This window comes from Mauremys mutica, chromosome 8, assembly GCF_020497125.1.
Source record: "Mauremys mutica isolate MM-2020 ecotype Southern chromosome 8, ASM2049712v1, whole genome shotgun sequence".
In the NCBI taxonomy this organism is placed as follows: domain Eukaryota; kingdom Metazoa; phylum Chordata; order Testudines; family Geoemydidae; genus Mauremys; species Mauremys mutica.
Window position 1 is genome coordinate 5476361 of NC_059079.1, and position 16785 is coordinate 5493145.

The window sequence follows — 16785 nt, forward strand, 5'->3', positions numbered from 1 at the left end:
AAGAGCCCACCGGAGTGGTCTTGGATCCACCTGTGGACTTTATAGCTACCCTGGTTCTTTGTAGCATTCTGCTGGCCCTTCGCAGAAGGACCGGGGCTAGTCAATAAAGGGAGCGTAGAGATGGCTGCCAGACGGAGCGGCCCTCGGCGGAAAGTCTGAGATTGCCTGACTCTTAGGGTATGTCTATACTACCCGCCGGGTTGGTGGGCAGCGATCGATCCAGCGGGGGTCGATTTATTGTGTCTAGTCTAAATCAACCCCCGAGCGCTCTCCCGTGGACTCCTGTACTCCACTGCCGCGAGAGGCGCAGGCGGAGTCGATGGGGAAGCGTCAGCAGTTGACTCACCACGGTGAAGACACCATGGTAAGTCGATCTAAGTACGTTGACTTCAGCTACGTTATTCACGTACTGACGTTGCGTAACTTAGAGCGATCCCCACAGTGTAGACCAGGCCTTAGACACAGTGGAGGTGTCTGGGAACCCTTGCAATCAGCCTGAATTTGAGGAGTCTGTGAGTCAACTGTGTACAAATGACTCGATAAACGGTCAGTTCAGCGACAGTGAAACCTGCCTAAAACAGCCACTCACGGGACTGACACCAGCTGGATGATCACTGGAGTCCCCAGTGTGCTCAGGCCAGCAGCTGCTCTGAGATACAACAGCCCATCCTACATTGCCAATGGGCCCAGAAGCCCAGTGATGCCATATGCGACGGGCCCACTCCCTCCTGCCCCCAGCCCACCAGGGATTGGCTGAAGGCACCTGGACCTGAGCCCTGGCAAGTTGCAGAGCATGCAGAATGGAAGGATCGTCCAGTGGTTAGAGCACAGGCTTTCGGGGAGCTGGGGTCAGATCTCTGCTCTGATACAGATGGCCTGTGTGCCCCTTGACAAGTCACTTAGGCTAACGCTATGCTGCAGCTCTGGGTGTGGCTTGCAGCTTGCGTGAATGTACCCATGCAAGCTATTTTGATCCATATAGATGCTTGCAAGTCCCCTTAGTTTTTCTGTGCCTCAGTTTCCCATCTGTACAATAGGGACAACCGCACATCCCTACTTCACAGGGATGTTGTGAAGATAAAGACTGTGAGATGCTTGGGGACCAGGGACATTATTTGCTGTGGGAGGTGGCTGCCCCACACAAGTAGATGGAAGGTTAAAGCAGCCTTCAGGGAGCCTGCGCAAAACCCAACCAATGGGAGGAGGGCTTGTAGAGAGCCAATCAAGGGATGGCTTGTTGAAGCAGCCAATCAGGGCCAGGGAGGGCTGTATAAGAAGGGCTGCTCCTGAAGGGTGGAGGATGGGGACACTAGCTAGCGCGGTGCTGGGCAGGATCAGCAGAATAGGAGAAAGCTCCAGGCTGCCGGCCTGAGGCCCGTATACAAGGGTGGAGAAGGTGCTGGGGCTGCAGGAAAGTGGCCTGGGGTATGTGGCTGCTGGCTATTGGGTCCCTGGGTCAGGACCCAGAGTAGTGGGCAGGCCTGGGTACCCCCCATTTGCCCCCACTGGCCACTGCATGGACTGCAGTCTGCCCCTGAGACAAGCGGCTAGAGCCTGGGCTGCAGATTGCCACTGAGGCAAGTGGTTGGACTGAGGACTGTCTGTCCCCCGGAAGAGGGGAAAGAACTGAGTGAGGCATAGCCGGAGGGCTGTGTCCAGAAGAGGGCGACATGGTCCAGGGAGCGATGCGGGTCCTGGAGGCGGAGACAGAAGTGACGACGGGTGAGACGCCACCTGAGGAGGGCGCGCTGGAGACTTTGAGCTAATTCCCAGAACGGCCAGCAGGAGGCGCTGTGGTGGCAAGTGACGTGCCTTGTTACACCCCCACAGACCTTGGTTTGCCCCCTCCAACTTTACATAGGTCTATATGCTCCCCTCCCCCTTCCCCCAAGGCGTTGCAGGATATTATATAATCACATAATGTTCTATATGCTGACACAAATTTGTTCCCCTCTCCCTGATTTTTTCTGAAATGACACCCCCCTAATGGGAGCCATATAAATCCCCTAGATATATTTAATGGACCCTAAATGCTAGAACAAGGGACAGAGTCTGTCCTACTATTGGATGGTTTGTGCCCAGAATTTAGGTATTTTTAGTAATAATAATTAATCATAAATACTCTTAATTTAATAGATATTTTAAAATATCAGTGAGCCCCGAGTTTGCTTGGCTTCACCACGCCGTCACTGCCCTACAAACATTGCGCTTTGTGCTAGGCCTGAGCTCCGGCCAGTGAAGCCGATGGGACCCAAAAGAGAATTGCGTGCTCCTATTTTCAGTATCCAGGAGGAAGGACTTAACAAAACTAAATGCAGGGTACTTAGATCTTAAAAGCATGTCCAGCCTCAGTCACCTAAGGGGTTACAATCAGATAAGAACATTTGCTTTTAAAAAAAATGTCTATACTCTGATTCTTGGCTTATCGTTTTGTTTTGTGTCACATAGCCCTGGTCTACACACACCCCCTAATTCGAACTAGGGTACGCGAATTCAGCTACGTGAATAACGTAGCTGAATTCGAACTACTCTAGTTCGAAAACTTACCCGTCCAGACAGCGGGGAAGCGAAGTCCGCGGCTCGCAGGTCGACTCCGGCAACTCCTCCTGACGCGGTGGAGTACCGGAGTTCGACCTAGCGCTTCCGGAGTTCGAACTATCGCGTCTAGATCAGACGCGATAGTTCGAACTCCGAGAAGTCGAACTCCCCGCGCCGGACTGCAAGGTAAGTGTAGACCAGCCCATATAGTTAGAGGGACAGATCCTGCTGGGCAATGCAGCCTTTCAAATTTAAACCACTAGAGGGTGAGATTGAACTTCCATCCTGCCATTTGATGTGGGTCACCCAAACAAACTGGGGGATTTTTGCTAAGAACCTGGTGCTGAAAGCTGACCCTCTACAGGGTGACCAGACAGCAAATGTGAAAAATCGGGACAGGGGGTGGGGGATAATAGGAGCCTGTATAAGAAAAAGACCCAAAAATCGTGACTGTCCCTGTAAAATTGGGCCATCTGGTCACCCTAACACATACCCACACACCCGTTGACTCCTGAGCAGCTGGTCATGCTCCCAGAGTATTTTTAATAACGGAAGGGGACTCAAATCTAGTCACTAGAATTAAAGGGACATTGTCAGCTAACTTAGAATCAAAGCATAGGTGTGGGGTCAAATGTTGGCCCCATTGAAGTCAGTGGGAGCATTGCCAGTGATTCAGTGGGGGCAGGATTTCACCCCTGGTGTTTAAAAAAGAAAGGGGGCAGGTGGATGACAGGTGGATAGAAATTCCGGCATGAACGGTTTGAATTTTTTTAGTGCTGCAAAACAATGTAAGTAGTAAGCTTAGATTTAAGCATCCCCTTGCATAACCAACACAGCATGGTGCTAGTGCCGGAGAGCCGGCCAGGATGTGACACTGACTATACAGGGCCTGGCTTTGCTGCAGAGTGAACTTGGTCCAGGTTAGCCCAGCCTGGGTGTGGGCAGCCAAGCTGCAAAGCCCAATCCCGAATTAGTGTCCTCACTGGTGCTGCATTTCCCTTATAGCATAGGTGCCAACTTCTGCTCCCATCAGTGGGTGCTTGACCCTGCTGTGCCCCCAGCCCTGCCCCGACTCCACCCCTGCCCTGCCCCTATTCCAACTCCTTCCCCAAATCCCTGCCGCGGTCCCATCTTTTCCCCTGGGTGCGCCACGTTCCTGCTCCTCCTCTCCCTCCAAGCACAGCGCCAAACAGCTGGCTGGCAGTGGCTGGGCAGGAAGCACTGGGAGGTAGGTGGAGGAGCAGGGACGCAGCACGCTCAGGGGAGGAGGTGGGACTTGGGGGTGGGGGGAGCTTGGCTGCCGGTGGGTGCAGAGCACTCACTAATTTTTCCCCATGGGTGCTCCAGCCCCGGAGCACCCACGGAGTCAGCGTCTATGCCTTGTGGTGTCGTTGGGACATCCTGTGTACATCCCGTGCCACTCTGTGATTCCGTCCCGGTGAGCTGGGGGAGTGCGAGTCTGTCCCGTTGGGCACGCAGGGGGAATAGTGGGAAGGCACTGCGGGACAGTCAGCCCTGGAGTGGTTTAGCATGTGTCTTCATTGCAAAGAGGGTGTGGGTTTCAGCCTGAGTGACAGTGACAGCTGAGCTGTAGGGCGGGAGGGATAGCTCAGTGGTTTGCGCATTGGCCTGCTAAACCCAGGGTTGTGAGTTCACCCTTTAAGGGGGCCATTTAGGGATCTGGGGCAAAAATCTGGCTAGGGATTAGTCCTGGTTTGGGCAGCAGGTAGGACTAGATGATCTCCCAAGGTCACTTCCAACCCTAATATTGTATGATTCCCCTAGGATGGGCCAGCTAACCAGAGTTGAAAGCACCATCACACTCAAGTTAGAGCTTTTTGTGTATGGATGGGAGGGGAGATGGGGTAACACTAAGGTAAAAGCCCAAATTAACTCTGCAGTGAAAACATACCTAGAGCAAGGGACCCATCCTATAAACCTCTCTGCCTGCATGGGGCCAATTGCAGGGTCAGGGCTTTGGCCCCTATAAACAGCCAGCCCAGGATCACGGCCTAAACCCAGTTTTGTGCAGCACAGCCAGGGAGTTTGGCCCTTGGCAGCCCTGGGCCCAGTGTAAGCAAATAGTCTAGATGGGGAAACTGTTAAAATTCTTTAGATTCTAACTTGTTTTGCCCCAGCATTGGCAGCCAGATCCCAAGCAGCCACCCCTTTTCCTTGATCACATTCTTTGCAGCTCATAACTCATGGGAGTGCCTCCTTCCTCCAAGCCAGGCTGCTGTATTCCAATATTTAGCTTTGACACTGAGATCAGGATCTTTCTATAGACCCTCAGCAGGGATGGAACCCATGACCACTGGATCTGAAAGCACAAGTCACCACAGTCTCTGAGGAAGACACCAGCTGAACTTTCACTGGCTAGTTCTTGCATAAGCCTCTACTCAGGGGCTGGCCACTACTGGGAGACAGAGACCTACACTGCGCATGCATGTATGTGTATCCGTCATGTGAGTATATGGAGCTAACCCACATGCTTAGAGTTAATCACATGCTTAGATCACTGTGGCGGCTGCTGGAGCACCTATCCACGGGAAGGGTAGCCCATGCGGGGCCGTACGTAGGTGCTTGACTCCTCTGTGCAGGCAGACAGGATGGGCTGTGAACTGGTTCACGATAGGCAAGCCAGACAAAGGGCAGGGAAGGGAAACTGAGGCACAATGGGGGGAAAGGCTTGTCCATGGTCATGCAGCAGGTCGGTAGCAGAGCTGTAATCACACGCCTGTCCTGCCTCTTGGTCTCTCAAGCACTTTCACCCAGACTTTGAATGTCAGGCTGGTGGAGAGTTTTCGGACAAACAATGGTTCTCCCTCCGGCCAGTGTAACTACCATCAGTGCAAGTGTCTTAATTCACTTGTTTATTGGCATGCCTCCAGCACTCAGGACTGTAGTGCCGGGCAGATACTCTAGAAAGGGCTGAGCAGCCTCAGAGCTGTTGGCTTCAGTACCTCCCAGCACATGAGACCTCACTAATTAACTACAGGGATGTTTAAAAGTATCTAACTATTGCTCTGACATAGGGTGAGGGACATGTACTGAGGCTCAGAGAAAGTGATTGATTTTCCTAGCCTTGTTTTGCAGATGGGGAAACTGAGGCCTGGGAAGGTTAAGTGATTTGCCCAAGGTCATGCAGCTAGTCAGATGTAGGAACTCTGGACCTCTTGAATTATGCTCATTCTTACAGATCAGGCTGCTTCCCAGCCCTGGTGTGGCAATGGGGCAGGAACTGACTTTTTGTTCTGTTTGTACAGCACCTAGCACAATGGGTCCTGGTCCATACAAATAAATTAATTTATTATTAAGAAAATAGCAGCGTTCAAAAAAGAGCTGGATAAGTTCATGGAGGATAGATCCATCAATGGCTATTAGCTAGGATGGGCAGGGATGGTGTCCCTAGCCTCTGTTGGCCAGAAGCTGGGAATGAGCAACAGGGGATGGATCACTTGATGATTCCCTGTTCTGTTCATTCCTTCTGGGGCACCTGGCATTGGCCACTGTCAGAAGACAGTATATTGGGCTAGATGAACCATTGGTCTGACCCAGTATGGCCGCTCTGATGTTGATTAAAAGGGTGACTGCTTGGGATATGTGGCTGTGACTGTTATGACTTTTTGGGTGTGTGCATTTGTAGCCAGGAGTCTTTGTTTTCCACAAACCAAAACCAACCTGATCCATTGAGTCTGAATGCCTTTTTGTTTTAGAGCAAGGGGAAACAAGAAAGAACAAAAATAAAGTCTGTGAGCGAGAGAGAGAGAGAGCACGGGGTGCATGTCTCCTGTGTTACATGCTGCTTTGGAACAAAACACACAACGGCAGCACTCTCCAGTAGATTCTGAGAAATTTAAAGGTGCAGCACAGAAAAAAAAATCATAACAGTTTGATGGCTAAATACAGTAGGGTACAATCCCTGTTGGGAGTTAGAAATTCCTGGGAATGGCTTAGCTGTCTGGCGGCACTGCTCTTTCCTAACTGCTGATGTCACACACAGAACGTGGGGCCGAGGAGCGGGGCATAAGGCAGAGGCAGAACAGTGGGCCCCTGTGCCTTGCAGCTGGCAAGCTTCATGTTGGGGGTTGGGATCGGCAAGACTCCTAGTCTCAGAGCCTCCATGGTACGTACGCCCTTAACTTCCACTGAAATCAATGAGAGTTAGGGGCCGACATACGCTGGAGGATCTGGGCCCCAGTGACTGGCTGGACCCCCGTGACTGGATCAGGCTCTGAGCAGAGGGAGGACCAGCATGTCAGAAGGGGCAGGAAGACGAGCCCATGAGGAGTTCTTAGCTTGTCAGCTGTTTGTACAGCCCCTAGCACGATGAGGTGCTGGTCCGTAACTGGGGTTCTTAGACACAACCACAATACAAAGAATGAACTATAATAGTAATAACACGAGGACCTCGGCTGGGAGGAGTAACTTGTTTTTGCATCTGATGAAGTGGGTTTTAGCCCACGAAAGCTTATGCCCAAATAAATGTGTCAGTCTCTAAGGTGCCACAAGGACTCCTCATTGTTTTTGGTTTTATGAGGATCTTTCCTGGACTCTCAGGACACCTCCCTGGTATAATTCCACATGGGAGTTAGGCCCCAAGAAGAAACAGGGGGTGCATGTGGAAGAAAAGTTCTTGGCTGGCCCTCGGCTTCTCATCCTCTGGCCGGGCGGCAGGAAGCTGGGGCGCCCGCAAAGCCCCGAGGCCCTGTTTTTAAGAATAAATAAATAAATAAACGCGTCTTTCCACTCGAATGACGTGATTAGGCCGGGAGTTGTCAATATCCCGGCACAAAAATGCTGACGTGGGGGAGTCAATCAGCTTGGTGCAGCGTCGTAATATCTCATTTTATCCGCGCCACGCTTTATTAAATTCTCATAAACCTGTCAATGGGGAGAGACATCATTTCACTTTACCCCATTAGCTCCACACAATGACGTCGGGGAAGGGAGGCGAGGTGGGGATGAAAATGTGGGGGAGAAATCAACAACCCCCCCCCCCCCCACACACACACATCCCCGACCGCAGCCAAATGTGCCTCCACCACGAGATTGTAATAACGGCAGCGCCCAGGGAAGGTAATTGAATTAAGTGGCTTTTGTTAATGGTTTTAAGATTTCGAAGTGTAAATAATAGTTAGGGCTCTTTAATGGGACTTTGGTTTTAGGGAGCTGCAGAAATGCTTTGCTTATGTCAGGCTGTTTTGTTACTTCCCCAGCGTCATGCCTGCAAAGCATATTTGGCAGTTTTAAAGCTGAGTGTGTTTATCATCCCTCCTTTCTAACTTCAAGCCGGAGCTTAATTCGGGAGCATTTGCATGAGCCCTTCTTAGTCAGCCTCCTATCAGTTCTTCTCGCCGCCAGGAATAAAGTATTATTTCTATGGAGCTGCTTGGGAGAACTTCTTCACCGAGGGGGTTACGCTGCTCAAAAGGCCCCTGTCTAATGCCCAGCCGGTGTCCTCAATTGCTGCCCCTTCCCCAGATCTGGAGCAGGGCCTGATTCTGCGCCAATGAAACCCATGGCGTTACGCCAGGGTTCAGGGAGGATGAGCCAGGGGATTTAAAGTGACTTTCAGGGGAGCGCCTTCTGCTTAAAATATTAGCGGCTTTTCGTTTAGGAACCTATCAAAGGGAAAGAATAGAGGCTGATTTAGAACGGCCTAACTCAGATAGGGCTAAACAAACAGTGTTACCTTATGCTGCAGGATAGGACATTTGTAGCCCTGTGCTTCTGCAGAGGGCTATCGAAGCATTGCTAATTAATTAAGTTAATGAGCTGTATCTCCGAGAAAAGTTTTCATCTGAACAGAATGGGGGACTTGCAATTTATTCAGATTCACTTAAAAAAAAAGTCATTAACAGAGAGTTAAGGTTGCCCAATACTGCCCCATCCCCTTCCAGAGTGTGCAGGGTGGCTACATTTAAACCTCTAAAACCCAGGCGTTACAGTAAAACCACCCACTCCACCCCGTAACCTTAACTCTGCCCCCTTGGAACTGGCAATAGCACTGGGACTAAACAGAGCCTGCAGCTCCATTCGTGCTTGGGAGCACAGCTCCTGACCCTGCTGCTGCTGGTGCTGTCGTGTTGTCCTGTCTCCCATGTCCTCTCTACACCCTCTGGGATACTTGCTTGGTCTCAGAGGGAGGAAGGGGCTGTTGGAGGCTGGGCAGGTGGCATGGAAGGGGCAGAGCTGAGAGCCTGGCCTGCAATCCCTGGCTGGAGCAGCAGAAGAATTGGCCTGTAAGCAGTAAGCTAGTTTTAACCTTCAGTAGAGTTACTGCCCCACTCGTAAAAGGGGTGTGGGATAAGGGGGCAGTTTTCAGTGTAACTGTATGTGAAGGGATTCAAGCCCATTTGAAATAACGGGCATTTGTGGGTAGTGGGGACTGGTTCAGAGTGAACCGTGTGAGGTGGGTGTTGGGAGTGAATGACCAGCGGGAGGCAGATGCTCCTGGCCTGGGAAAGGGAGTCCTCTGCCATGTTCCCCTTTGGAAAAGGGTACAGGTCACACCCAGAAACCCCAGACATGCCCAGGGCCATCATAGGGAGGCTCTATGTATCCACCACAGCTGTGGTCTCTGGCCTGACCTGGGCTCTAGTCTCAGGGTTGCTTCTCTGGTTGCTTCCAAGCCGTGGTAAAAATAAGGACATTCCTGGGATTCCCGTGTCAAGGGCAACATTTCAGCTACCCCTCTAATGCTGGTGCAGTATAGTGCCCAGATTGTACAGATCACCAGCCCTTTCAGCCATGCCCACCTGGGCTTTGCCACCTTCTCATCTGCTGGCTGGGATGGTTTAGTTGGGAATTGGTCCTGCTTTGAGCAGGGGGTTGGACTAGATACCTCCTGAGGTCCCTTCCCACCCTGAGATTCTATGACTCTAGTCAGGATTTTATATTATTGGAAACAAGCACAGTGACCGGAGGGCAAATGGCCAGCTATTTACTTGGCCATGAAACACAACTGGGTCACTTGAACACTATTCACTAAATAGTGATGTTGTGAATCTGCTTAGCCAGGCCCCTTGAGACACTGTCTCTTAGAGTCATAGATCCCAAGACCAGAAGGAACCATTGTGATCAGCTAGTCTGACCCCCCATAGAACATAGGCCAGAGAACCGCCCCCAGGTAATTCCTAGAGCAGAGCTTTTAGAAAACCATCCAAGCTTCACTGAACAATTGTCAGTGATGGAGAACCCACCACAAGCCTTGGAAAATTGTTCCAATGGTTAATTGCTCGCACCTGATTTCCAGTCTGAATTTCTCTAGCTTCAACTTCCAGCCCTTGGATCATGTTACACCCTTTTCTGCTAGAAAGAAGAGCCCATTATTAAAGATTTGTTCCCCATGTAGATACTTGTAGACCAGTGGTTCTCAACCTATTTATCATTGTGGGCTGCATATGTGGCCCATACGTGGCCAGTTGGTGACCTGGACCCTGTGGGGCCGATTGGCAGCCCCGGACCGCCGCCAAGCAGGCTAGGCGGCAACCTTGACCCTGGACCCCCGCTGTGTGGGGTAGGCAGGACCCTGCCGCCCACCCTGGCCTTGAAAACCACTGTTATAGACTGTAATCAAGTCACATCCTTAATCTTCTCTTTGTTAAGATAAGTAGATTGAGCTCCTAGAGTCTATCATTGTATGGCAGGTTTTCTAATCCTTCGATCATTTCTCCTGGCTCTTCTCTGAACCCCTCTCCAATTTATCAACATCCTTCTTGAATTGTGGGCTCCAGAAGTGGACCCAGTGTTCCAGCAGCAGTTGTATTTGCTCAGCACAGAGATTAAACAAAGGGTTCCGGGTCCATTGTCTGCAGAGTGAATCACTCTTTATCTCACGGCTAGGGATTTGCTTTTCTGCGGTGATTTCCACACCTGGAAATGGTTTTTCCACCTGGGTAATTTTCCTTGAAACTAAATAGCAGAAATCCTATTCCGCAGGCCAAGCCCGCACAAGCTTCGGAGAAAGACCCCAAAGCACAAGTAGTCAACAGTGATTTGTAAGGCTTAAATAACAGGTTACAATTACCGATTATCCCAGCCTTAAAATGTAAAAAATAAAGACATTTAGGGAAAAAATAGTCTCCATTCATATTGACTTGTCCAAAATGACGCCTGAGCTTTGTTTATTTCCTGTATTGCTGTTATGTATAACAGAGCTGGGATGCAGCCGTATCCTTCCTTTCTTGCCTCCTTACAGAGCAACATGTTTGCACATGTGATTTCATGGTAGCAGGTACAACATCAAAGCAGCCCTTTCCCCCTGCAGAACCTTCTAGTTCTCTTACTCACCCCTTATCACCACAGTATTTGTGCACCTCACTGTTTTTAAAAGGTATTTGCTGTTCCACACCCCCGGGAAAGAGGGAAATGCTAGTTTGCTTGGTTACTAAGCCATGGAAAGACTAATTAACTGGTACAGAATAGTGAGACAGGAGCAGAATTTGAACCCAAATCTTCTATAGCATAGGGGAACAGCCTAACCACTAGATCAACCAGCCTTCACTAATAAAAAGTTTGCTTCCTACTAACTTTCCCCAGTGCTGGGTTGCTCTCTTAGCGGCATGCCTGTCTAGAACTTCCCAGCATGCCGTTCTGGAACTGTCCCTTTAAACTGGGCAGAGCTAGGGAGCTGCATCCCTAAAGCGGCCATTTTGCACCTAACAGCCACAAGTGCCATCTCGCTCCCTTGCAGCCGGTAAGACCCTGTTATGTTTTTCCCTTTTTGGCCAATGAGATGTCCTTTCCCCCAACAGTAACATTTGGCATGTGAGAGACTTGGGCATTTTCCCCTTTCATTGAACTGTGTGTCCTTTTGTCTCCTGCGTCCTGCACCTTTCAGTTTCTTAGCACTCTCCCTGTATGCTAGACAGTTCATTAGCCATATTGTTCTTGTAGCTCAGGACAGATTACCAGAGAAGGTAAACACACTACACTCTGCCTCTCTCATGGTGACTTTACTTGTGTTCTTTCTTGTTTGAAACTTTTTGCAGTGAGTCCTGTGACTGCTTTGAGATGGCACTTGGCTCTGCAGGAAAACTGCTGTTTTCCCAAGATATATGTGAAAATCTGATATTTTGGGTGAAGGAAAACAGCACAACATTTCCCCAAAACCACAGACCCCTCCTGTCCCGTCCTCTTGCAGGTGACCAGTGCCCATCTGGTGCAGGAGAATTGCAAAATTCTGGGGAAGGGACATCCTCTTCTTATAAGTTTGGAAAGCACGTAACACATTTTGGCCACGACTTCAATGCATAACAGAAAGGGGATGGCTACACAGGGACAGTTTCACAGCCCTTGCAGAGCCAGGGATCATGTCTTTCAATGAGCCAGAGGGAAACTTTTAGCTGAAGGGCCAAAGCTCCAAGCCCTTCAGTGGATTGGTGAGTGGAGCTCTCAGGTCCTGATTCTCTGCTGCCTTGCACCATGTGTACCCTTTATAGTAAGGCCCAGATTCTCATAGGTATTTAGGTGCTTAACCGCCATAGGATTTAAGTGCCTAAATATCTTTGAAGATCTGGGTCTCAGCCCCTTCCAGGGTTGGACTCTGTGAAATAAAAGACAGGACAACTTCCTAGAGTCCTCATCCCCATATTGGCTACAGAGAGCAGAGATGGAGGCAGTTCCTCTGGCTATCCGGTGTCTCTGCTGCTCGAGCCCCTGTTCCCCATGCTGTAGAGAATGTGCCCTGACAACAGATGCTCGGCATGGCAGTTCGTTGGTGCCAGGGAAATAGGGCAGATTCTGGGACTGGAATGAAAAATGCTCGGATTAAGTGGGAAGAAAAATATTCTCCTATGCGACTTTGTGTCTTCCGATGAAACATCATCTGGGGGGTGGGGGTGCTGAGCAGCACCTCCTAATCCAACTATATAGCAGCCGGGAAGAGATTTACACAACCATTGAGCTGGGTGAGGATTATTTAATGCTCAGAGATCCATTAAATAATTGACTGGCTGTGATAAGACCTAGGCAAGGCTAGTGCTGCAGATAAAGTGTAGGTTGGTTTTCATTAACATTAGAAGGTGCCTCTGATGGGGGTGACATTTGCACTGTGTTCTTCGGCGAGGCTTAGCATGAGTAGATGAGGGACAATACAGCAAACAAAGCAGTTTAAATATAAATGTTGCTTGCACCAGATTAAGTGATTGCATTTAACAGCATCAGGGCAGGCCAGGAGGGGCTATTAAGGCCCTGATTCAGCAAAGCATTTTTATTCCAGGGCAGCATTTCAGCACAGGACTTAAATGGAACGTCAGCGTGAGTTTAAGTGTTGTCCGGATCCGGAGCTCTAAACATTTAGGCCCTGCTCCTGCTCCCCTGGGAGGCGATGGCAAAAATTCCACTGGCAGTAAGTTTAATTAGGACCTTTCGTACATGATGGTTTGTTGGCTCAGCCAGCAAATTAGCAAAGGGAGTGTAATGCAATGTGGCAACACTCAGGTGGGGGGGTTCTGCAATGATCGTGTGTTGTGAGGTTCTGTGTTTTATTTCCCCTCAGTTCCCCACCAGTCCAGACCACGTGTTTGAGTCTCGCGGCTATTTTCTAGCTTCAGGCATTGCAAACTCTGCCTAGGCTCCGAAAATCCCAGCTGGGCTCTTTCTATCATTCTCCATTAACAACATGCTGCAGTGGGATCTTCTCAGTTAAGAGTTTGGTTGATGATGCAGGAGGCAGAATAGAATCTGGCTCTCCCTCCTGCAGTGTAGACACAATTGTAGAATCATAGACTAGCAGGGTTGGAAGGGACCTCAGGAGATCATCCAGTCCAACACCCTGCTCAAAGCAGGACCAACACCCACTAACTCAAACGTGGCCTAAATGCAGTTCAGTGTGAGGATCATTAACCTATGGCAGTGGTATGGGCTTTCCCTCTCTCCACAGTGTAGCCTGGGGAGTCTGTTGTACTTATTTCATCCACTTCCATTCTCACTTCAAGTGATTTGATCTTCAGTAACTCAACAGGAATCAGAGTCTTTTGGTCTGAAGAACCCCAAATTTCAGAGAGCCAGGTTTGAAATCCTAGATCTGAATTTTGTAGCTCCAGCCCGTCTCTAACCTTGGGCTTTGTGACCAGCTGAGATTGTGCACGCTGCCCTTTAGGGCTTCTCAGTCCTGTGAGCTTCTTCTGTGGCATGTGAGGAAAAGTGGAAAATCAAATCGCTGCCACTCGGCCATTAGCCAGTTTAAAAACAACTTGTTTCACACTCTGTTTAGAAGCGTTTCAGAGGGAGGAGCTAACCCTGCCAGGCTGGGGAAGGAGAGTCCAGATAAGGGGCAGGGGGTAGAAAATGACATCATATCGTCTCCTCTCAATTATTCTCCTGGCTCGGAACATCCCTTGATTACATACTGCCCATGTGGGGCCACATTGGGAGGAAGCACTATCTAGCAGTGAGAACAGAAGACTTGGCATCTCCCCAAGCTCTGCATCACCTGGAAATTCCCCAGAGCCAAGAAGATCCCCTGAGGGTTGATCTGTATCTGTGGCCCTCATGACCATGGCTCTTTGGGACAGGATCATCCTTTTGTTCTGTGATTGTACAGCACCTAGCACCAGGGAGTCCTGGCATGTGACTAGGGCTCTGCTAACAATAAATAATAAAAAATAATAATAATAAAAATAACCTTAGCCATTGTATCCATCAGCTTTCCTCATATTATCATTATTATTATTTTATTTGTTTATTTACTTCCTCTTTGTATTATGGTAGTGCCTGGGGTCCCCCACTGAGATCAAGGCTCCGTGACGCCAGGTGCTGTACGTACATACAGCGAGAGTCACCCCTTTCCTGGCGAGCTTGCAATCGAAATAGACAAGAAAAAACACCGGTGGATTAGTGATGTAACTCACAAGCAGAGTGAACAGTGGGGTGGACTGCAGGTGTTCTGCTGCCACTGGAGTGGTCTAAAGGTGCTGGAGGTCGATGGGCCTGTTCTCTTCAGTCTGTTCGGCACCCAGAAAAAGAGTCCGGTAGCCTCAGGACAGAATCCCCTTTATTGTCAGCCACCTCTCGGCTCTTCTATGGCGTCCCAGAACTGTGATCCGGTTGGGAACAGACTCTCTTAACGCTAACGCTCCTAACGGTCAGAAATAGGGTGGGCCTGGGGATGATTTATAAGCTATGTTTATTTTATCATAATAATTACTCCTCCCTTCTCTGCTCTTTTTTGCTCTCTCTGTCTCTCTGGTTTTCATTTTGCCCGTTAAGGTCATTTTTTTTTTCACCTTGTCCAAGTCGTATGTTTTGGGTTCATGGGCCTGGTGTTCGCTGGGGAAATTAAACTGGTCCAATAGTCAGTTAAAAAAGATGATCTTGGAGGAGGTTTAGTGCAATAGCCAGTTAAAGCTAAACTGGTTCAGTCTGAAGCAGTTTAGAGCCAGTGTGGATGCAGGCAACCTGAAACAGTTCAACTAGTTCTCTGGCCACTGTCCCATAATGCACTGCTGGCCTTTCACAGTCTCCTGGGAGCTGAGCCAGGAACGGTGGGATAGGCACCCAGAAGGCATTGTGACTGAAAGTCGTTTAAGGACTGCACTCGTGTGGACATGAGGTAAAACTCAAACCTGTTCAGCAGGGCTAGCTTAGACGCACCAAACCATTAGTGGAAACTGGTTCAGTTCTCTAGTGTAGACATGGCCGTGCTGTTTGAGTGCGTTGGGCAAAGGCAAAGCAAGTCCCTCCCTCAAGTAAACGTGGTAGATTATTGACATTTGATTTTTATTCCTTTTGTAGGGTTTCACTGGGGAAAAAACCACAGCAAAACCCCAAGCTGTTCACCTCTGGGATGCGCTATAGGATTCCTTAGAGGAGGCAAAGCCTTCTGTTTAATCAGGTCTGGCATGAAAGGGGTTAATGAGATAATCTCCAGGCCCTCTAACACAAAGAGAAAGTGAGTTTTCTGATCCATAAAGGATCAGTCTGTAGGAAACCCCATCAGACTCCTTGGCGTGAAATTACACAGCAGCAGGGGGCTACAGTCCTTCTACTGTACAACATTAAAGAGATGAATTAGAACTTGACATTCATGTGTTTAATATGCCTATTCCTGGCATTATCCTGCCCGGACCAATCACAATCAAGGACTTATGGTCACTGGGTCTATGAGGGTACTTAGGCTTGCTCATTCGCTTGCTGTCTCCATCCAATCTATCTAGCCGTCCTATCTAATCTCCCGATGTTTTGAACTGGAAAACACAGAACCTCGTGCTTGTATCTCACAGCAATTGATTCCTCTGAATAATGGTAGCTGCTTTGTCATTGCACACATAAATCCCAAGGACTTTCTATGAAAAAGGTAGAAAATCCCATGAAAATGTGAATTTCACTATTTAGGAAAGAAAGTAAGACAAATCTTTGACTTGGATATTTGCTGTTATATAAACATTAAAGTACAAATCTCCACACTGAACTCATGGAAAGTGAGTTGGTCAGTCTGCATCCAGGATATTTTCCAAAAAATTCTCTCTGGTTTTAAAACCGGTTTAGCTAAACTGGTTTCAAAACTGGTTGGAGCTGTGGTGTAGACAAGGCTTAGATGGCCTGAACCACTTTTGCAGAACCATCACAAGTAAAAATGATTCAGGATACCCAGACCTGGTCTACGCTACAGCTCCAACTGGTTTAAAACTAGAGCTGGTCAAAAAGTGGTTAGTTGCTTTATTTCCCACATGGAACATTTTGATGAAAACAAAATAAAACCATCATTTTCATCTACATTTTCCATGGATAAGTTTAATTTATGTATTTATTTATTTTTTTGCTGAAATTTGAATGCTGAAAATTTTTTACTAGAAATCAAAATATTTCAGTTTTGGGCCAAAATAGTTTGGTTTTCCCACTTTCTCTGAAAAACCAAACGTTTCCAGGGAAAGCGGATCCTTTTCACAAAAATGTTTGTTTAGTTGAAAACCCAGTTTTCTACTGGAAAAACATTTTGACTGAATTTTTTGCCCACTCTTATTTAAAGCCAGTTTCAACTGATTTGGTTTAAAAACTGGCTAGCAGTTTTGGGGGAAGCTCCCACCATGTAGACAGACTTTGTCAATGAGAAGGTGAACCCTTGTAGGAACTTGCTTTGCAAGGACAGATGTTACTAAGAGCTTAATCCCAATGGCTTCAAGAAACGTGCAGGGCACTCCATGCAGGATTGGCTCTTGAGATGTTATCTACACTAGATCAGTGGTTCTCAACTACCCCTGGGGGGTACACAGAGGTCTTCCAGGGGGTACACCAACTTAT

At 48.8% G+C, this 16785-nt stretch overlaps 1 long non-coding RNA gene across 3 annotated transcripts in view; it reads left to right on the top strand.

Moving 5' to 3' along the window:
* Positions 1 to 11174: 11174 nt before the first annotated feature.
* The window catches only part of LOC123375433, a 119472-nt gene continuing 113861 nt past the window's right edge, over positions 11175 to 16785 (top strand). For all 3 annotated transcript variants that reach the window (XR_006581448.1, XR_006581447.1, XR_006581449.1), the window contains exon 1: positions 11175 to 11239. This is a non-coding gene — a long non-coding RNA (uncharacterized LOC123375433). The remainder of the gene's footprint in view (positions 11240 to 16785) is intronic.